We start from the raw sequence: 23,726 nt of genomic DNA, 5'->3' as shown, positions 1-23,726 counted from the left end.
ACTGTTTAGTAAATGCTAGAGTCTATGACAGGTAGCCAGAGGGGAAAGTTGGTACTGGAGGTTTGAGAGTGGTTAGATAGAAGTCAGAAGAGGGTAAGAGAAGTATAGGATTATTACTATATAATAATTTAATATACTAACATAATATATTATTATTAATTATATTTTATCATGATATCAATATATAATAATTTAATATATTAATTATATATTATCAAAATGTTGATATATAACAGTTTAATATGTTAATGTAATATATTAATATTAATTAGATTATTATAATATTAGTATATGGTAATTTAATATATTAATTTAACATAATAATATTTTATATAAGTATATACACACACATATATGTATATATATATTACATTATATGCAAATTCAACAAAGTTAAATCCAAGTGGAGCTCACAAGTTAATGTGAAATTCTGAGGGCAGAATATTTTTTTACAGTTCAGTTTGCTTATATGGTGGATCACTTTGATGGGTTTGCATAGACTAAACCATTCCTGCAGCCTCAGGTCCTCCTGAGATGAGCCTACTAGATGGCGTAGGATGGCGGATTTATATGTCATTGGATTTTGTTTTCTTGCATTTTATCTACTATTTTTTCCACCAATGTTCTTAAGGGAAATTCGTCTGAAATTCTTTCTTCGTTGAGTCGTTTGTGATTTAGGTGTCGGGGCGACAGAGGAGTCCTGGAATCAGTTTGGCGCTTTCCTCCTGTTTCTGTGTTTTAGAGAAGGTTGAGAATTCTTTGAAGATCTGGTAGGAGTCTGTGCTCAATCAATCTGGCCCTGAGGATTTTTCAATGAGGAAACTTAATTACTGTTTGTGTCTCTTTAGGGGTTATAGAGCTATTTACATAGTTCATCTTACCTCAGTTTACCTGTGGTCAGTGTTATCCATCTACACAATCATCCATTTAATTCAGAGATTCTAATTGTGTAGACAGCAGGTTTTTGAAGTGAGACCTAACGATTCTGTGACTTTCATCAGTGTCCATCGATGCGGCTCCCTGATCATTTCTGATTTTGTTATTTGGATGCTGTCTCACCTCCTATTACATTATCTGTTTAAGTGTTTGTCTGTCTGGTTGATGTTCCCAAGGAACCAGCTCTTGTTTTTGTTAATATTTGTATTCTCTTTGTTTCTGATGGATCACTCTCGCCCCGAGTCTGGTCATTTCTTTCTGTCTCCTCCTTTAATATTTTTTTGCTTCTTTTTATTCTAGAGTTTTCAGGTGTCCTGGGAAGTTGCTAGTGTGGGGTCTCTCCGGTTTCTTTATGAAAGCGCCCTGTGCTGCATGTGCACGTTCCTCTTAGCGCTGCTTTCCTTATGTCCCATAAGTTTGGAGACGATGTGCCTTCAATTTTAATTAAATTCTAGGAAACCTTTTTTTTTCAAGTCTTCTCTGAAAAAGTCTTCAGTTGCGAACTATTGAATTTCCATGAGTTTATAGACTTTTTGTTATTGTTGAAGTCCAGTTTTAATCCATGGCGATCTGAGAAGATCCAATGGTTAACGCAGTCTTTCTGTGTCTGCTGTGGTTTGTTTCGTGAGGGAGAACATGATCAGTTTAGGATAAGGTTCCATGAGGTAATGAAAAGAGAGTGTGTCCTTTTGTATTCATGTGAAATATTCTGTAGATATCAGTGAGGTCAGATTAATTGAAACCCGTGCCAGTTACATCTTCTATTTTTACTGTTTCCTTTTTTAGTTTCTGTCTCAATGACCTGCCCTTGGTGAGATGGCACTTTGATGTCCCCCACTATCAATGTGTGAGGTTCGATGTGATATTTAAGCTTCAGCAATATTTCTCTCACTAATGTTGCTGCTTTTGTATTTGGGATATAGACATCCAGAATCGAGATGCCATTTTGGTGGATTTTCCTCTGATGCATATGAAGTGTCCTTCCCCTTCTTTTCTGATTACTTTTGGTTGAAGGTTTGATTTGCTGGATGTTAGGATGGCTACACTATCTTCTTTCTTGTTTCACTTACTTGGAAAAGCTTTTCCAACACCTTAGTCTGAGGTTGTGTCTATCTCAATTGCTGGAGTGTGTTTCTTGAATGCAAGAGAATGACGGATCCTGTTTTGAAATCCATTGTGTTAGCTTCTGTCCTTTTATTGATGAATAGAGGCCATTAATGCTTAACAGTATTAATGACCAGAGATATTACTTCATGCTATTTTGATGCTGGGGGGCAGGATTTTCTTGCTTGCATTTATTTTTGTTTTTGTTTGTTGTTTTTTGTTTTTTTTTGGTGGGATGTTTGACTGTGTATGTAAGTATAAAATCTGTTCTATCGGGTGCACAGTTTTCTTGTTTGCATGTTGTTTTTGTTTTGTTTTTTTTTTTTTTGGAGGGGGGCTGATAGAATATGCAGGTGAGTATGTTATCCCTTCTGTAGGTTATGCTGTGTAATTTTTAATTTCTAGTGGTTTGGTTCAATTTCTGAAAATCCATCAATATAATCCACTATATAATGAATCAGAAAAAAAAATCACATGATAATCTCATTAGATGCTGATAAAGCAATTCCAATCCCGCTTCATGCTAAAAGAATGAGAGTGATAAGGGAGACCAGTCCTATCGAGAAACATAGTAGACGCCATGGACAGCAACCCGGTAATGAACATCAAGCTAAATATAAAGAAAATTAAAGCAATTCCATTAGAGTGAAGGACAAGGTAAGGCTGCCCACTCTCCCTATTCAGTATAATATTTGAAATTCTATCCAGTGTAAAAACATGGTTTAAATTTGGTTCTGACATGGAGTGTGGCCAAGTGCTGTGAAGGAGGGATGCACAGCATTTTAGAAATCCTGGGGTACGGCCCACTCTTTACCACCGCCTCATTGCACCTCGGTGAGTCATAGCCCCAAGACCAAGTGTACTGAGAACTTCATGCAGCGTTTCCTCGGTTGTTCCCCTCAGATCTCTCTAATTCTAAGAAGTACATAAAAACCCTCATGGAGTGAATGCCAGCAGCAAACCACTGAACTGAGAATAGGAATCAGAGAAAGGACTGGAAGAGCTTGAAGGGGCTCGAGACCCCATATGTATAACAATGTCAAGCAACCAGAGCTTCCAGGGACTAAGCCACTACCTAAAGACTATACATGGACTGACCCTGGACTCTGACCCCATAGGTAGCAATGAATATCCTAGTAAGAGCAACAGTGGAAGGGGAAGCCATGGGTCCTGCTAAGACTGAACCCCCAGTGAACTAGATTGTTGGGGGGAGGGCGACAATGGGGGGAGGGTTGTGAGGGGAATGCCCATAAGGAAGGGGAGGCGGGAGGGCGATGTTTGCCTGGAAACCAAAGAATTATTATTAAATATTAAATAAGTTTAAAAAAATATCCTCATGGAGCTTCCCACCACTCAGGGAGCAACATCCTTGGCATTTGCAATAATAGTTGTCGAGGTCTTTTAGGAGTTTCCTCTGTGGCAGACCGATGCTTCCACCATCACCCGAGGAAATGTAGAATAATGAGCGACGGCCACCACCCGTAAAGAGCATTTGTAAAAATAAAGTGGTTCATTAAGCTGGATAACATGATGTAACTACTGGCTCTGATGTTAAAAAAAAAAAACAATTTAGGGAACAATTTGAAGTTCGGAAAGGCTGGGGCTTTTTAAGGTCATGGATCAAGAACATGGCCGCACCGGCTAATGGTGTGACGGTCACGGAGGCTGGACTCTGGAGGACTGATTTCCGTCCCAGTTATACCCTCAGCGTCCTGATAGGATTTAATAAGGATTGACAATCACAGGTGTGCATTCTGACCATTTAAAGCAGAGATGACATTTTTTACACAGATGTTTAGATTTGTGCTTTTTAAAAGATTCTTCTTAGAGCACTTTTAGAGATAAATAATACGATATTTAATCATTTCTCTGTAAATTCAAATTGCTGCCTACAGAGAAGGGAAACCGGCTGAGAAAACTACTTTGCTTACTCTTTGTTACTCTGTAACAAATTGCTTATGTATGAAGTTACGTTGGCTTTGGGAGTAATTTGCTTTCTTTACGTGCACTGTGTAATATTTGTTCTCACACAGTATTGGGTATCACTTTTCTCAGGATCAAGCACGAGAGGAAACTAGAACATGATCACATTTGAAGCTTTACACGGCTTGAAAGATTGCACTAGGATATCAAAGCTCCTTGTTGTGGTTTGCCCTGAATTATCTGTATTTTGATGCTAATTCACTGCCCAGAGGACGGCTGCCTCGTCCTGGACTCAGAACTCAGGTGACTTCACCAGAACCACCTCCCATTGAATTTGTAAAGTACAGGTGAGGGGCAGGTACAGGTAGAAGGAGGCCTGTCATTGGAGGAGAAGGAAGGAAGGGCGGAGAGATGTTTGAAGGAAGAGGAGGAGACTAGAGGAAAAGGAGAGACAGGAAGAGGAGAGGGTGAGAAGCCGCGGCAGGTGAGGTTAAGATTCTGTTCTGTGTATTTACTGGTTGTTATTAATGTTCCTAAGAGATGGACGGTGAAGCGCTTCGTATATTTAAGTGGGCAATTATATCTTATCAATTGGGTCAAAATTAGTGTGTTGTGTGTTCTTCTATGTGAGGGTTTAAGTATAGGAAAGCATGTGGCGACAAGGGACACTGTGCCGACAGGGAGTAGGGATGTGTTTTTGAAAGAGCGTACCCCAAAACGGGGAGCCGCGTCTCTCGCTCCGATCGCGGGGTGGGGTGCCCCCAGGAATCACGAGTAGCCGTCTTGATGTAACAGCAGGAGGTAGATTTTATTAATGAGATCCCAATTAGCGGGATCCCGGGTCGATACGTATCCCACACAGGAGACAGAGGAATCGACCCCGAGCTTCCAAACTCGGGGGTTTATATAGGGGAGGTTAGGGGCATTCTCGCGGTTACACATGATTGGTCAATTCAAATGGTGCACAGTTACTTTCGGCATGAAATTACATCAGTAAGGAGTACGTGCTCTCTAGCAGCTCGGCAGGCAGGTAGGGTGGCTCATCTCACTCAGGGGGGTGAAAGAAGGGGAGGGGGTGGCTACGGATGGTCAGTGTCCTTGTGGCTGGTAGCTGGTCCGGCAAGTCCTATCTCTGGCTCTCCCTCAGGCAGGTCCGGTCCTGCACATCCGGACTCTGACAATGAGCAAACTTTTTAAAACTCTCGTTCTACATTTTCAGCAAAATATGTACCAGATATATTGGGACACTATGGTGCTCGTGATGTCAGGGTAAAAGACAAGTTTTCTTTTTTCTTTTTTCTGTTTACATCAACAGATGGCAAACCAAGGTGATGGGCAAGAATCGACTAGTAATCATAAAAGTTGAGAGAACCTTTTTATTTTCTAAGGAAGAGGACAAGGGTGCCATATTAAATCTTGATAACTTAAGGGCGGGAAATCAAACAAAGAAATGGAGAGGCGTCCTGGGCTGGCAGGCTGTCGGTCCCTGCTGTGTGATAAGTAATGGCAGCTCAGAGCGTTAAGAGATTAAAGCTGCTTTTTAAAGAAAGTTGTTTAGAAAGTCTTTCAGGATACTCATGTGCTTTTTAACGTGGGCTCCACGAGAATTTTGGGTGGAAATCCTAGTTCCACAAGATACTTCTTTTCTTTTTTCAGGTATTATTAACAAGTGATTAAGTGTGTTTTTACAAAGAAGAGAGTAGAGAGTTTACCTGGATCAGGTGGGGATTTTCATCTACTGTTCAGAATTCAGGGAAAAATTATTCACTACCACGTAGAGAGTTGTGATGAAATGTCTGTAACACCAGGGAGAGTGAACACAGACATATATTGTAGAAGTAATTAAGAGTAAAGAAAAATCTGTTGCTTCGGGTAGAGAGCTTAACAGATTGATATATTTTGGGCAAAAGTCCTGGTTTGATGTGTTGCTTATTGATATTAGAATTGATAGAAGGTATTTGGTTAGTTTTATGAATTACCCCACTATATGGCTCGTTGATGACGGCTAGCGAGGGTTTGTGATTACTTTTGATATTTACCACAACAGGAAGTTCAAATTGTCTTAATGTGGGCTCCCCAGGAACTTTGGGTTAATTTCCTGGTATCACTGAGTACAGAGTGATATCAGGCTCATTGTGTATATAAATTCCTTTTTTAAAAATTGTTTAGTCAAACCCGGTGAGAGAGAGACCCAACCGCCTGGTCAGGTGGGCACACCTGAGGCTGCAGAGCGGAAGAGACCACCAACTCTGGTCACCCCTGCCCACATCCCTGGCCCAAGAGGAAACTGTATAAGGCCTCTGGGCTCCAGTGGGGAAGGGCCCAGGAGCGGCAGGACCCCTGTGCCTGAGACACCGCCGGAACCTGAAAGAAACAGACCGGATAAACAGTTCTCTGCACCCAAATCCCGTGGGAGGGAGAGCTAAACCTTCAGAGAGGCAGACAAGCCTGGGAAACCAGAAGTGACTGCTCCCTGCACACACATCTCGGACGCCAGAGGAAAAAGCCAAAGACCATCTGGAACCCTGGTGCACTGAAGTTCCCGGAAGGGGCGGCACAGGTCTTCCTGGTTGCTGCCGCTGCAGAGAGCCCGTGGGCAGCACCCCATGAGCGATCCTGAGCCTCGGGACCACAGGTAAGACCAAATTTTCTGCTGCAAGAAAGCTGCCTGGTGAACTCAAGACACAGGCCCACAGGAACAGCTGAAGACCTGTAGAGAGGAAAAACTACACGCCAGAAAGCAGAACACTCTGTCCCCATAACTGACTGAAAGAGAGGAAAACAGGTCTACAGCACTCCTGTCACACAGGCTTATAGGACAGTCTAGCCACTGTCAGAAATAGCAGAACAAAGTAACACTAGAGATAATATGATGGCGAGAGGCAAGCGCAGGAACCCAAGCAACAGAAACCAAGACTACATGCCATCATCGGAGCCCAATTCTCCCACCAAAACAAACATGGAATATCCAAACACACCAGAAAAGCAAGATCTAGTTACAAAATCATATTTGATAATGATGCTGGAGGACTTCAAGAAAGACATGAACACACTTAGGGAAGCACAGGAAAACATTAATAAACAAGTAAAAGCCTACAGAGAGGAATCGAAAAATCCCTGAAAGAATTCCAGGAAAACACAATCAAACAGTTGAAGGAATTAAAAATGGAAATAGAAGCAATCAAGAAAGAACACATGGAAACAACCCTGGATATAGAAAACCGAAAGAAGAGACAAGGAGCTGTAGATACAAGCCTCACCAACAGAATTCAAGAGATGGAAGAGAGAATCTCAGGAGCAGAAGATTCCATAGAAATCATTGACTCAACTGTCAAAGATAATGTAAAGCGGAAAAAGCTACTGGTCCAAAACATACAGGAAATCCAGGACTCAATGAGAAGATCAAACCTAAGGATAATAGGTATAGAAGAGAGTGAAGACTCCCAGCTCAAAGGACCAGTAAATATCTTCAACAAAATCATAGAAGAATACTTCCCTAACCTAAAAAAAGAGATACCCATAGACATACAAGAAGCCTACAGAACTCCAAATAGATTGGACCAGAAAAGAAACACCTCCCGTCACATAATTGTCAAAACACGAAACGCACAAAATAAAGAAAGAATATTAAAAGCAGTAAGGGAAAAAGGTCAAGTAACATATAAAGGGAGACCTATCAGAATCACACCAGACTTCTCGCCAGAAACTATGAAGGCCAGAAGATCCTGGACTGATGTCATACAGACCCTAAGAGAACACAAATGCCAGCCCAGGTTACTGTATCCAGCAAAACTCTCAATTAACATTGATGGAGAAACCAAGATATTCCATGACAAAACCAAATTTACACAATATCTTTCTACAAATCCAGCACTACAAAGGATAATAAATGGTAAAGCCCAACATAAGGAGGCAAGCTATACCCTAGAAGAAGCAAGAAACTAATCGTCTTGGCAACAAAACAAAGAGAATGAAAGCACACAAACATAACCTCACATCCAAATATGAATATAAAGGGAAACAATAATCACTATTCCTTAATATCTCTCAATATCAATGGCCTCAACTCCCCAATAAAAAGACATAGATTAACAAACTGGATACACAATGAGGACCCTGCATTCTGCTGCCTACAGGAAACACACCTCAGAGACAAAGACAGACACTACCTCAGAGTGAAAGGCTGGAAAACAACTTTCCAAGCAAATGGTCTGAAGAAGCAAGCTGGAGTAGCCATTCTAATATCAAATAAAATCAATTTCCAACTAAAAGTCATCAAAAAAGATAAGGAAGGACACTTCATATTCATCAAAGGAAAAATCCACCAAGATGAACTCTCAATCCTAAATATCTATGCCCCAAATACAAGGGCACCTACATACGTAAAAGAAACCTTACTAAAGCTCAAAACACACATTGCACCTCACACAATAATAGTGGGAGACTTCAACACCCCACTCTCATCAATGGACAGATCATGGAAACAGAAATTAAACAGTGATGTCGACAGACTAAGAGAAGTCATGAGCCAAATGGACTTAACGGATATTTATAGAACATTCTATCCTAAAGCAAAAGGATATACCTTCTTCTCAGCTCCTCATGGTACTTTCTCCAAAATTGACCATATAATTGGTCAAAAAACGGGCCTCAACAGGTACAGAAAGATAGAGATAATCCCATGCATGCTATCGGACCACCACGGCCTAAAACTGGTCTTCAATAACAATAAAGGAAGAATGCCCACATATACGTGGAAATTGAACAATGCTCTACTCAATGATAACCTGGTCAAGGAAGAAATAAAGAAAGAAATTAAAAACTTTTTAGAATTTAATGAAAATGAAGATACAACATACCCAAACTTATGGGACACAATGAAAGCTGTGCTAAGAGGAAAACTCATAGCGCTGAGTGCCTGCAGAAAGAAACAGGAAAGAGCATATGTCAGCAGCTTGACAGCACACCTAAAAGCTCTAGAACAAAAAGAAGCAAATACACCCAGGAGGAGTAGAAGGCAGGTAATAATCAAACTCAGAGCTGAAATCAACCAAGTAGAAACAAAAAGGACCATAGAAAGAATCAACAGAACCAAAAGTTGGTTCTTTGAGAAAATCAACAAGATAGATAAACCCTTAGCCAGACTAACGAGAGGACACAGAGAGTGCGTCCAAATTAACAAAATCAGAAATGAAAAGGGAGACATAACTACAGATTCAGAGGAAATTCAAAAAATCATCAGATCTTACTATAAAAACCTATATTCAACAAAACTTGAAAATCTTCATGAAATGGACAATTTCCTAGACAGATACCAGGTATCGAAGTTAAATCAGGAACAGATAAACCAGTTAAACAACCCCATAACTCCTAAGGAAATAGAAGCAGTCATTAAAGGTCTTCCAACCAAAAAGAGCCCAGGTCCAGACGGGTTTAGTGCAGAATTCTATGAAACCTTCAGAGAAGACCTCATACCAATATTATCCAAACTATTCCACAAAATTGAAACAGATGGAGCACTACCGAATTCCTTCTACAAAGCCACAATTACTCTTATACCTAAACCACACAAAGACAGAACAAAGAAAGAGAACTTCAGACCAATTTCCCTTATGAATATCGACGCAAAAATACTCAATAAAATTCTGGCAAACCGAATTCAAGAGCACATCAAAACAATCATCCACCATGATCAAGTAGGCTTCATCCCAGGCATGCAGGGATGGTTTAATATACGGAAAACCATCAACGTGATCCATCATATAAACAAACTGAAAGAACAAAACTACATGATCATTTCATTAGATGCTGAGAAAGCATTTGACAAAATTCAACACCCCTTCATGATAAAAGTCCTGGAAAGAATAGGAATTCAAGGCCCATACCTAAACATAGTAAAAGCCATATACAGCAAACCAGTTGCTAACATTAAACTAAATGGAGAGAAACTCGAAGCAATCCCCCTAAAATCAGGGACTAGACAAGGCTGCCCACTCTCTCCCTACTTATTCAATATGGTTCTTGAAGTTCTAGCCAGAGCAATCAGACAACAAAAGGAGATCAAGGGGATACAGATCGGAAAAGAAGAGGTCAAATTATCACTATTTGCAGATGACATGATAGTATATTTAAGTGATCCCAAAAGTTCCACCAGAGAACTACTAAAGCTGATAAACAACTTCAGCAAAGTGGCTGGGTATAAAATTAACTCAAATAAATCAGTTGCCTTCCTCTATACAAAAGAGAAACAAGCCGAGAAAGAAATTAGGGAAACGACACCCTTCATAATAGACCCAAATAATATAAAGTACCTCGGTGTGACTTTAACCAAGCAAGTAAAAGATCTGTACAATAAGAACTTCAAGACACTGAGGAAAGAAATTGAAGAAGACCTCAGAAGATGGAAAGATCTCCCATGCTCATGGATTGGGAGGATTAATATAGTAAAAATGGCCATTTTACCAAAAGCAATCTACAGATTCAATGCAATCCCCATCAAAATACCAATCCAATTCTTCAAAGAGTTAGACAGAACAATTTGCAAATTCATCTGGAATAACAAAAAACCCAGGATAGCTAAAGCTATCCTCAACAATAAAAGGACTTCAGGGGGAATCACTATCCCTGAACTCAAGCAGTATTACAGAGCAATAGTGATAAAAACTGCATGGTATTGGTACAGAGACAGACAGATAGACCAATGGAATAGAATTGAAGACCCAGAAATGAACCCACACACCTATGGTCACTTGATTTTTGACAAAGGAGCCAAAACCATCCAATGGAAAAAAGATAGCATTTTCAGCAAATGGTGCTGGTTCAACTGGAGGGCAACATGTAGAAGAATGCAGATCGATCCATGCTTATCACCCTGTACAAAGCTTAAGTCCAAGTGGATCAAGGACCTCCACATCAAACCAGACACACTCAAAGTAATAGAAGAAAAACTAGGGAAGCATCTGGAACACATGGGCACTGGAAAAAATTTCCTGAACAAAACACCAATGGCTTATGCTCTAAGATCAAGAATCGACAAATGGGATCTCATAAAACTGCAAAGCTTCTGTAAGGCAAAGGACACTGTGGTTAGGACAAAACGGCAACCAACAGATTGGGAAAAGATCTTTACCAATCCTACAACAGATAGAGGCCTTATATCCAAAATATACAAAGAACTCAAGAAGTTAGACCACAGGGAAACAAATAACCCTATTAAAAAATGGGGTTCAGAGCTAAACAAAGAATTCACAGCTGAGGAATGCCGAATGGCTGAGAAACACCTAAAGAAATGTTCAACATCTTTAGTCATAAGGGAAATGCAAATCAAAACAACCCTGAGATTTCACCTCACACCAGTGAGAATGGCTAAGATCAAAAACTCAGGTGACAGCAGATGCTGGCAAGGATGTGGAGAAAGAGGAACACTCCTCCATTGTTGGTGGGATTGCAGACTGGTAAAACCATTCTGGAAAACAGTCTGGAGGTTCCTCAGAAAATTGGACATTGAACTGCCTGAGGATCCAGCTATACCTCTCTTGGGCATATACCCAAAAGATGCCTCAACATATAAAAGAGACACGTGCTCCACTACGTTCATCGCAGCCTTATTTATAATAGCCAGAAGCTGGAAAGAACCCAGATGCCCTTCAACAGAGGAATGGATACAGAAAATGTGGTACATCTACACAATGGAATATTACTCAGCTATCAAAAACAACGAGTCTATGAAATTCGTAGGCAAATGGTTGGAACTGGAAAATATCATCCTGAGTGAGCTAACCCAATCACAGAAAGACATACATGGTATGCACTCATTGATAAGTGGCTATTAGCCCAAATGCTTGAATTACCCTAGATCCCTAGAACAAACGAAACTCAAGACGGGTGATCAAAATGTGAATGCTTCACTCCTTCTTTAAATGAGGAAAAAGAATACCCTTGGCTGGGAAGGGAGAGGCAAAGATTAAAACAGAGACTGAAGGAACACCCATTCAGAGCCTGCCCCACAGGTGGCCCATACATATACAGCCACCCAATTGGACAAGATGGATGAAGCAAAGAAGTGCAGACCGACAGGAGCCGGATGTAGATCGCTCCTGAGAGACACAGCCAGAATACAGCAAATACAGAGGCGAATGCCAGCAGCAAACCACTGAGCTGAGAATAGGTCCCCGTTGAAGGAATCAGAGAAAGAACTGGAAGAGCTTGAAGGGGCTCGAGACCCCAAAAGTACAACACTGTCAAGCAACCAGAGCTTCCAGGGACTAAGCCACTACCTAAAGACTATATATGGACTGACCCTGGACTCTGACCCCATAGGTAGCAATGAATATCCTAGTAAGAGCACCAGTGCAAGGGGAAGCCCTGGGTCCTGCTAAGACTGAACCCCCAGTGAACTAGACTATGGGGGGAGGGCGGCAATGGGGGGAGGGTTGGGAGGGGAACACCCATAAGGAAGGGGAGGGGGGAGGGGGATTTTGCCCGGAAACCGGGAAAGGGAATAACACTTGAAATGTATATAAGAAATACTCAAGTTAATAAAAAAAAAATACTACAAAAATAAATAAGTCTTGAGCCACAAAAAAAAAAAAAAAGAAATACTCAAGTTAATAAAAAGAAAAAGAAAAAAAATTGTTTAGTCTTCATGATGGGTGTGACTTTGAGTTTTATGCTTATATTATTACCCTGGGAGAGAGTGCAAGATACAAGCTTTTCTGGTTTCAGACTAAGGTACAGAGTATTTTGGGAGAAAGATTTTGTCCTTGTGTTTTTAAAAATTGTGATTAGGCTCTGGAAGCCTCACAGAGTCATAATGATCAGATTTGAGAGCGGTTGACCGCCTGAAAAAATATATTCAGGAGAATCAAACAAAAAGCTATCTCGATTCTAAACCTTTGTCTTGAGAGTTGTATTCTGCAGAGTGTGCCTACTTGGAATCCTGGTCTCAGTGACTTTCAGCTGGGTCCAGTCAGGACACATCGGCTATCGAATCTGCTTCATTCTTCATACCCTCTACCCCTAAGGATATCTCAACGCCAGTGTACACCTTGAAGAAGTCATGGAGAAGTCCTCGTCTCAATTCCCTAGAATTTGTGAGGTGGGGCTGGAATTGGTTATTCTAAAGTTGTTTTTATAAAGAATTTGAAATTGGCTGAAATTTAGCAGGGAGGAATAAGATAGATTGAGCTATACAGTCAGAATCGCTTTTGGTAACTAAGCTTAATCTTATCTTTCTTTGGGTATAGAATTTATTTGACAAAAAAAATTTAAAAGTACAAGAAGAGCCAGTCCTAATGTTGTTGTCATTACAAACTTCTGAGTTGATGACACCTATGACTTAAGATTCACATAGCAAAGTCATGGCTCTGACTTTGTGAGAGAACTTTCAAGACAATATTAAGATATAAAGACAACAGTCCAGATTGTCTTAGACAGATAAACGATTTTCAACAATGTCAGATACACAACATTTGAGATTTAAAGTTATTATTCATCGTTAGTTGCTCCTAACAGTTCCCCTTTGGCAGATTTAATGAAGAATTTGAACATCTCTACCTCCAGGTGAGGAAATATTTGTGGCTAGGCAGTCACTGGGAAAAAATGCCTGTTTCATCTGCAGATTAATACTATCCAGAAAAGGACAAATTATGCAGAGGATTTGACTATAAACCTGCCACTACAGGGTGATCAGACCTTCCAAGTCTGCATTTCAAGAGGCTGTCAGTTGATCTTGGGACAGAAGGCTGAAGACTTACGTTCACATGTTGCTAACAGGGGACTGTGCTAGTGGAGATTTGTCTCTACAACCTCTCAGTTCTAGACGTCCTCTCAGGCTTCCTATGTGCATAGATATTTGGTCATTCTCAGATTTCTGCCGGGGTTGGAGACTGATTATAGTCTCATTGCTCATCAAGCTGTATAACTATGAATATACATATTTTATTGGATAGTTATCAGATAGTACACAAGCGAGCCAAGACATAATATAGATTTTAAGCCTTCCTGAAGCTGGAATGAAGAACTAAATGTTCTTTCTAACTGGTATAGTGATGGACTGGGTGTTGAGGATATAATCTGTTTAAAAATTGTAGGACGGTAATAATCTTACTCAATTGATATGTAAATGAAAAGGCTGTTTAACTGGACAAAAAGGGAGAAACGTTGTTTACACTGAAGTTATCTGTATTTTGATGCTAATCCACTGCCCCGAGGACAGCCGCCTTGTCCTGTCCTCAGAACGCACATGACTTCCCCAGAACCACTTCCCAACTAAGTTTGTAAAGTACAGGTGGGGGGCAGGTACAGGGAGAAGGAGGCCTGTCATTGGAGGAGAAGGAAGGAAGGGCGGAGAGATGTTTGAAGGGAGTAGAAGAGACTAGAGGAAAAGGAGAGACAGGAAGAGGAAAGGGTGAGAAGCCGCGGCAGGTGAGGTTAAGATTCTGTTCTGTGTATTTGCTGGTTGTTATTAATGTTCCTGAGGGATGGATGGTACCAGGCTTTGTATGCTGAAGTGGGCTATTATATCTTATCAATTGGGTCAAAGATTATTGTGTTGTGTGTTCTTTTATGTGAGGTTTTGACTGTAAGAACGTGTGCGGCAGTAAGAGACACTGGGCAGCTGAGGAGTGGGATGTATTCAACGAAGATATCTAGCAGAGACGTGGGAAATGACGGTGCCAGAGATAGCGGGTAAAAGACGACTTTTTATTTTTTATATTTTTGCAACAACACATTCACTTCTGTATTTGACATGCTCTTGGTGTGTCCCTTAGGGCAGATCTATATCAGGTTCCTGACAGAATGTGCTTCTTAGGTTCATCAATCTAGTCTAATTTTGGTGGCTGATTTTATATATATATATATATATATATATATATATATATATATATATATATATATACATATATATATATATACATATATATATATACATATATACATACATACATACATATATATATATATATATATATATATATATATATATATATATATATATATATTTTGGTGGTTCCTACAGCTATGAGATTATGTGGAATTTTAACATGGATTCTGAGCAGCTACGTCAAGAATGTAGAATCCACAAACAGCAATGCCAAGTAGACTCGCTCCTGTTCTTATGAGCCTAATAAAGTTGAGGTTTCACTGGACCTCAAATTCTTCCCTCCCTGCCAATCCTCCTGTATCTTATGTTTGGCCTGAAGAAAGAATCATTTTAAAACATCCAAAACCCTGAAATCTCACCCTTGGAACACGGGAAGGTAGATATTACAGAAATGATATCTAATGGGACTACATAGTCCACGCTGTCCTTTGATTTACTCAGGCAGTTATTTTTTTTGCATAAAATAAAAATTTGGGAGTTTATCATTTGAAGTAGGTACACAATATTGACACCATTACATTCACTCTTTAGCTTGGCCAGCTTTGTTGAGAAAATCATTGCAAAAAACTAGAATTGGAAAACGGAATTTGTGAGTCCACATTCAGGAATATCTATAAAGTCCCCTATCAAGGAATGAACAATTACAAAATGAAATGCAAAATCCACAAAATTAAATATCTGTAGGGAAACAGTGGCCTTTGGGAAACAGATAGAACCTGGGAAATTGAACTGTTTGTCACAGGAATGGGCCTGATAATAAAATAGTTATCCAGAAGAGTCTCCTACATCCCATGTTCCTAGATCTTTTCTACCCATGCCAAGACCCTGAATAACTTCTCCATCCAGAGCATGTAATAAAGCAGAGAGAAGTCTTTAGGTTTAGAGAGACGGAGTACGTAAAGTTTTCCACTGTGTGACAGGAGACACACCTGGAAAGGGCATCCTCGAATCTGATCAATGAAAGGAAAGGTGTTTAACAGGTAAACTGTGGCACGTCTCAGTGACATCATCATTAGGCCTTCCCTGAAAAATCTATTGTAACCTGGAGAGCCCCAGCATCTGTGATGTCACAGTGTTGTCGTGACTGCAACTCCCTCTCAGATATCCCTTCAGGACCTCTAGGGGTTACTAATTGGCCTCTAATTCAGAGTAAACAGCCATTTGGGAGGGAGAACAAAGAGGATGAAGAGATCAGAGACGGGGAGAAGGAAGCTGCCTTCTTTTTTGGAATAAAAAAGGAACAAATACGTGGTCCTTGGGAAAGCCCAGTGAGTCGTTGGTTCAGATTGAGTGGGAATGCTGAAGAGACAGCCTTGATGTGAGCCTCCATATATGGGGAACAGAAGCTGGAGCCTCCCAAAAACATCTGGACTTCCCTGTTATTATGGTTCTTGGAAGTCAGAGAATTTATATCATTCATTTCTTTATTTCAAAAGCCAAGTGTTGGGAAGGGCACAGTTGTTTTCCTGAGAGCTCACGGCCTTTATTCTTTTTGTCAAAAAGAAAGTGCCCTAAGGAGGAAGGGATGGACAATATTGTGTCCTCAGCTCAGAGTAAACTCCTCCAGGTTTTGGATGTGTTTGCTGCCGTTTGTGTCTGACACTGACTTCTGGGAGAGAGAAGTGCTTCTGGTTGAGGCTTCATCATGTCAGTCTTTCCACTAGTATTACTCTGACTACCACTTTAGATTTCCAAGTCAATAGATGTGATTAGTTGTCAGTTTTATATCTTTCTTTTTTTTTTTTACTCTTTAGCAAATTTTATTGTTTTTTTAATTGGATATTTCTATATTTAAATTTAAAATATTATTTCATTTCCCAGATTCCTGCTCATAACATACAGACACGTTCCGCCCCCTTCTTCTCAAACCCCATTTTCTGCCAATTGACATTCCCTTGAACTTGGAGAGAAACCTCGGGAGGACGAAAGGCTTCTACTCCCGTATGCCCAACAAGGATGCGGAGAAGGAACCCGGCCTTCTGCCTTGGTATAAAAATAAGAGCGAATATGTGGTCCTTGGGAATGCTAAGTGAGTACTTCGTATGTGTTGAGTGGAGTAACTTAAGGGATCGCCTTACGCTTAACCTTCCCCATATGGGAAGCAGGAGCTGAGAGCCTCTCAGAAGCGTCTGGACTCCCATGATCTTATGGTTCCTGGAAGTCGGAGACTTTATATCATTCATTTCTTTACTCCAAACGCCAAGTGTTGGGAAGGGCACAGTTGTTTTCCTGAGAGCTCACGGCCTTTATTGTTTTTGTCCAAAAGAAAAAGGTCCTAAGGAAGGAGGGAAAGACAAGTATTGTGTCTCTAGCTCAGAGTAAACTCCTCCAGGCTTTGGATGCCAATAGTGCAGTTTGTATCTGACTCTGATATTTGGGAGAGAGAAGTGCTTCTAGTTGAGACTTCATCATCTCTGTCTTTCCACTAGTATTACTCTGATTACCACTTTAGATTTCCGAGTCAATTGGTGTGATTAGTTGCCAGTTTTCTTATCTTTCATATCTTTCTTTTATTTATTTTTTAGCAAATTTTAGTGCTTTTTTAAACTGCATGTTTCGAAATTTACATGTAAAATATTATTTTCTTTTTCATGTTCCTTCCCATAAGATCCCTACCTGTTCACTATCACTACTTTAATCACACTTTCTGCCCCGTGACAATCCCTTGAACTAGAAGACAATCCTGGGTTGGATCAAGGGCTTCTCCTTCCATTGGTGCCCATCAAGGCCATCCTCTTGCACATATCCATTTAGAACAATTGGTCTGTCCATGTAAAGTCTTTCAATATTGGTCTAGTACCAGGAAGCCCTGGATCATTTGTAATGTTGTTCTTATGGTGTTGAAAGCACCTTCAACTCTTGCAATCCTTTCTCAAAATCTACCAACAAGAGGTCCGTTCTCAGTTCACTGGTTTGCAACTCGCATTCACTTCTGTATTTGACATGCTCTAGCTGTGTCTCTCAGGAAATATCTATATCCGGTTCCTGGTAGAATGCACTTCATAGCTTCATCAATCTTACCTAGTTTTGGTGGCTGATATATATATATATATATATATATATATATATATATGTGTGTGTGTGTGTGTGTGTGTGTGTGTGTGTGTGTGTGTGTGTGTGTGTGTCTTTTGGTGACTCCTACAGCTATGAAAATAGGTGGAATTTTAACATGGAATCTGCGCAACTAGGTCAAGAAGGTAGAATCCACAAATGGCATTGCCATATAGACTCTCTCCTGTTCTTATGAACGTATTGAAGTGGAGGTTTCACTGCTGCAGAAGCCATCTTCTTTCTGCCCATCATCCTCTATCTCCTGTTTGGCCTTAAGACAGAGTCATGGTAAAACATCCTAAATCCTTAAATCTGGGCCTGAGACACTGGAATGTAGATATTGCAGATGATATCAAAAGTGACTAGAGAACAGAATTCTAGGCTCCATGTGGTCCTTTGCTTTACTGATATCTGGAAATTTTGGTTAAAATAGGATTTTGGAGTTTATCATTTGTTGTCGGTACACCATATTTACACTGGTATACTCAGTCTATAGCTGTGCACCTTTGTTGAGAAATCATTGCAAAAAATGGAAGAGGAAATCAGAATTTTTGAGTACACATTCAGGAACATTTATAAAATCAGCTATCAAGGAATATACAATAAGAAGTGAAATACAATATTCATTCAACTAAAGGTCTGTAGGAAAAATACTGGCCTTTGGGAGACAGAGAAATTCTAGAAATTGAACTGTATGTCACAGTAATGAACCTGGGAATATAATATTATCTTGGAGAATCTCCTACACTCCATGTTCCTAAATCTTTTCTATCCATGCCAAGCCCCTGACCAAATTTCACCATCCAGAGCATGAAACCACTAATGAAGCAAAGAGAAGTTTGCAGCTTTAGAGAGATGGAGTTTGTAAAGGATTCCACCGTGTCACAGGAGACATACCACCAAAGGGCATCCTTGTATCTGGTAAATGTAAGGAAATCTGTTCAGCAGGTAGGACACGGCAGGTGTCAGTGACATCACCATTAGGCCCTCCTTGAAAACTCTATTGTAACCTGGAGATCCCGAGCTTCTCCTGTGAGGTCACAGTGTTGTCGTGACTGCAACTCCCTTTCAGATATTCCTTCAGGACCTCTAGGGTTTACTAACTGGCCTGTAATTCAGAATAACGAGCCATTGGGGAGTGAGAAGAAAGAGGATGAAGAGATCAGAGATGGGGAGAAGGAAGCTGGTCTTCTGACTTGGTATAAAAAAAGGAAGAAATACGTGGTCCTTGGGAAAGCTCAGTGAGTCCCGGGTGGGGGTTGAGTAGGATCACTGAAGAGATAGACTTGATCTGAGCCGTCCACGTTTGGGAGTCAGGAGCTGCCAGCCTCTCAGAAGCATCTGGACTTCTCAGTTCTTATGGAACCTTGAAGTCAGAGAGTTTATATCATTCATTTCTTTATCCCAAAAGTCAAGTGTTTGGAAGGTCATACATGTTTTCCTGAGAGCTCGTGGCATTTATTCTTTTTGTCAATTATAAAAATGTCCTAAGTAAGAAGGGAAAGACAAGAATTGTGTCCTCAGCTCAGAATAAACTCCTCCAGGCTTTGGATTCCTATAGTGCAGTTTGTGTCTTTCACTAATATCTGGGACAGAGAAGTGCTTCTAGTTGAGACTTCATCATCTCAGACTTTCCACTAGTATTTACACTGACTAACACTTTAGATTTCTGAGTCAAATGGTGAGATAAGCTTGCAGTTTTCCTTTCTTTTATTTCTTTCATTTGTTTATTTATTTATTTATTTATTTATTTATTTATTTATTTATTTGCAAAACTCTCACATCTCATCCTGGGTGACGATGTAGATTAGACCCATCGGATGAAATGAATTGAAAAACTCTCCTGGGAATTAAAGTGTTGAGGAAATCACGTTTATGTATCATAAATGCAGAGCCAAGAGCAATGTTCAGACTAGTCTGGGGAGATGCTGCCTTCATCAGAGACCACAGACCTTTGGTGGAGAATGACTCAGTATTAAGCTGGGAAGGGAAAATGATGGTTGATATTGTTCTAGTAGGTCTCACAACATTAAAAAGTGTTTCTTCCAGATCACTGAATGATTATTGTAAAGCAAATCCCGGAATGCACTTATGAGACCCACCATCAGCCTGTGAAATAATGTGTGAAAGAGGAGTCTGTGTCTCTTCAGGGACAAACTGTTGCTTTCAAACCAACAGTGAAGTGTCCATTATCTGAATGACACATAGATATATACACGTTATAGCAGGACGGATACAGAGTTTCTTCAGGTCCATGAATGAGGTATTCAGCAGTTGACCTGGCTCAGCAATAAAGGTAATTTTTCCCAACTCTGAGACCTGAGCTCCTTCACTAGGAGCCCCATGATTGAAGGAAAGAACAAACTTCAGACAATTTGCCTCAGATTTTTATGTAGTTCAGGTTTCCTGGTCTTGGTCCTCAGAAGGAAGGACATCTTGCTTTCCAATTTTTTTATTTCTGTTCCATTAGGTTTCCATTCAATGCCTCAAATGTCACCCAATTTAACTGTACGTCTCTACATTCCCTCCATTGTCATCCTCTTTCCTCTGTCTTCACATTTGACATTCCCGTCCCTGACCGTGTCCCTCTGCAATCCATAAGTACATTTGTACGTCCCAAAGTGAGGACAGTCTGGACCACATCCCTTGACTTTTACACTCAACTGATCATACCGACACAGTGTGGAGAATTAACATTCAGATTAAAGTGAAAATGGATCCCATTTTCCTTTTTTTGATCTTGATTATCTCATCTATGACGACTTTCACAAGATCCATTCATTGTCCTGAAAATTACATGCTTTCCCTTTCCAATCTGTAAAAATTCTTGTCTATCCTATAATCCTTCTCTCTGCTGCACTCAGGCAAATAAATTATTGTGCACTTATGATAGGTTCCTATTGCTACTTTTTTTTTCTGGTTCTTTTTTTCGGAGCTGGGGACCAAACCCAGGGCCTTGCGCTTCCTAGGTAAGCGCTCTAACCACTGAGCTAAATCCCCAGCCCCTACTATTGCTATTTTAATTCCGTTGCCAAGAACTATAGAAAATAAGAAGGACTGTATCAAAGCATCATATGAAAATCAGACTAAGGGAATGTGGACATTGGAAACTTGTAACTGAGCTGAAACTCTTGCTAGAGACAAACTGCTGTAAAAGGTCTTCTCTAGATTCCTGGTGTCGTAGTTGGTTTTCCCCAACAGATAGTAAAGGACGCATCTCTCTGTACAGAGGAATCGGACTAGTCACAATGAGCACACACTATGCACCACATACTTTAACGATGGCTGACTATTTGTAAAGTCCTAGAATCCATTAGTTTATTAGTCCAAAAGGCTAGATGTCTCATCTGGTCATTGGTATATGGATAAATCTTCAGTATGCAGGTTCTAATGTCTGTGAGGTTTTGGTTGCATTGTGAGTGCAAACATGAAAAACTGAAAGCTTCTTTCTTCCATGTTTTCTATGGGAATTCAAGTAGAATGCATGGGTAAGAATACATTGGGATTGTGATTCTCAGACAGACAGTATCGTCAACTGAACTTTCTTTTCTGGGAAGCTGCACCCTGTCAGCCTGTCTCAGGTGTATGTGAACTGCAAGATCCAGTCTGGGAAGGCCGACCTGTTCATCGATTCCCACCTGCCCCTATTACAGAAATACCCAAGACTTCCTCAATCAACTCCTTTGCAAACATGGTCTTCTGGGATTTGAAGACATCACAGCCACTAACAACACCAATGAGATTCAAGATTCCTTACGCCAGCTCACTGGAGTGAGAACAGTTCCTTGGGCCTTTACATGTAGAGAAAGACTGAATAGGCAGACACGTGATCTAATCTCCCTCCAACAGCATGAGGAGATGATGATGTGGCTGAAGCAAATTGGAGTTCTGCAGGTATGAAAATGGTGTCCGTAAATCCCGTGCTGACAGCAGACATTCAGCCATGCTGAGGACAGTGCACCTGAGAGATGACGTGCATCACAGAGGAGGAGAGTAATTTCTTATGATTGGGATTTTCTACAAATTGGTTTTATTCTATTCCTCAGTGCAAAAATCTGTTCCTGTTTGCCTCAAACCATGGGGTAGTGAAATTTAAGAGACAACAGAGGTTTGATTATTCAGTCTTCACGTGCTGACATGTCTCTACTTCTAAGTCCATGTTTCACAATCCAGTGCATCTAAATCTCCAGTGAATCAGTTACTGTTTTTCTACCATGCTGTTCTGCTGAGGTCATTTTGCAGAAGTCCACTTCCTAATGATTATTAAAACAATGAATATTGTGAAGTTGTTTATGATCTACACACAGGCCTTTCACACCCCAAGCATGTACCATCCCACTTCTGCATTTACAGCTCTCAGCCAGTGTTCTCACCCTCTCCATCCAGCAACCCACAGACGTCCACACTTGTATGAGGACGCTGTCTGAAAAACAGATGAATAGCTTTATTATAGTTGTTCTTCACTGTAGCCACATTAACACAGACGGCAGAGCATATGATGCATTCGGCTCTGTTTGTAATGCTTAATTGCCCATAAAGTCGCAAAGAGTTGTGAGTTGATTCTGACCGAGGACCAGCAAGGTCAAATATGAAATGCAAAATTTCAGAACTCTCCTTCCAAGGCTGTTGTGAAATAAGTTGTTTGCAAAACACTGTCCTAATAAATTTATTCCATTCTCACTTTGATATTTTGCTTTGGTGTCTTGAAGTGACGTTTAATTATCATTGAAATGCAGGTCACCTCTATGGTCTCCAGTGAGAAGGATTCATCCCTCAAAAGCATGTATCTGCAGATGCCTGAAAAAAAAAATATAAAGAATAGATCTTGATAAAGTTCTAGGGTAAAGAGGCAACATCCTACTGCAAAGATCCATAAAAGAAGTACACTTGACATTGACTTTGTATTATGCAGAAATTCTTCAAATATTCCCTCTATCTTAGGGGTATAAATAATCTCAGATGAATATTTGACAACCAAGGGAAGCCTTTAGAATCACTTACCCTTTTCAATAATAGTTTTGAGCAAATTGAACACTAAAAGATCACAAAGAAGAAACGGATATAATCAAAAGATACATGTGGGTCAGCTCTAACTCTCATAGTCAAGGTGACATTGGACACGCTTATTATGGTCATGGATTGCTCATGGATTGACCATTATTGTCATGGATTTACCATGACACACTCATAATGGTCATGGATTGCTCATGGATTGACGATTATTGTCATGGATTGACCACGAAACGCTCATTATGATAATGGATTGCTCATGGATTGACCATTATTGTCATGGATTGACTATTTTTGTCAGGGATTGACCATTATTGTCATGAATTGACTATTTTTGTCATGGATTGACCATTATTGTCATAGATTGACCATGACACGCTCATTATGGTCATGGATTGCTCATGGATTGACGATTATTGTCATGGATTGAACATGACACGCTCATCATGGTCATGGATTGCTCATGGTTGACCATTAGTGTCATGGATTGACCATTATTGTCATGGATTGTCCATGACACGCTCATTATGGTCATGGATTGCTCATGGATTGATGATTATTGTCATGGATTGACCACGACACGTTTGTATGGTCATGGATTGCTCATGGATTGACAATTATTGTCATTGATTGACCATGACACGCTCATTATGGTCCTGGATTGCTCATGGATTGACCTTTAGTGTCATGGATAGACCATTATTGTCATGGATTGACCATGACACGCTCATTATGGTCATGGATTGCTCATGGATTGACCAGTATGTCATGGATTGACCATTACACGCTCATTATGGTCATGGATTGCTCATGGATT

This window comes from Rattus norvegicus, chromosome Y (assembly GCF_036323735.1).
Source record: "Rattus norvegicus strain BN/NHsdMcwi chromosome Y, GRCr8, whole genome shotgun sequence".
NCBI classification, from domain to species: Eukaryota; Metazoa; Chordata; class Mammalia; order Rodentia; family Muridae; genus Rattus; species Rattus norvegicus.
Note: the sequence above shows the minus strand (reverse complement) of the source record.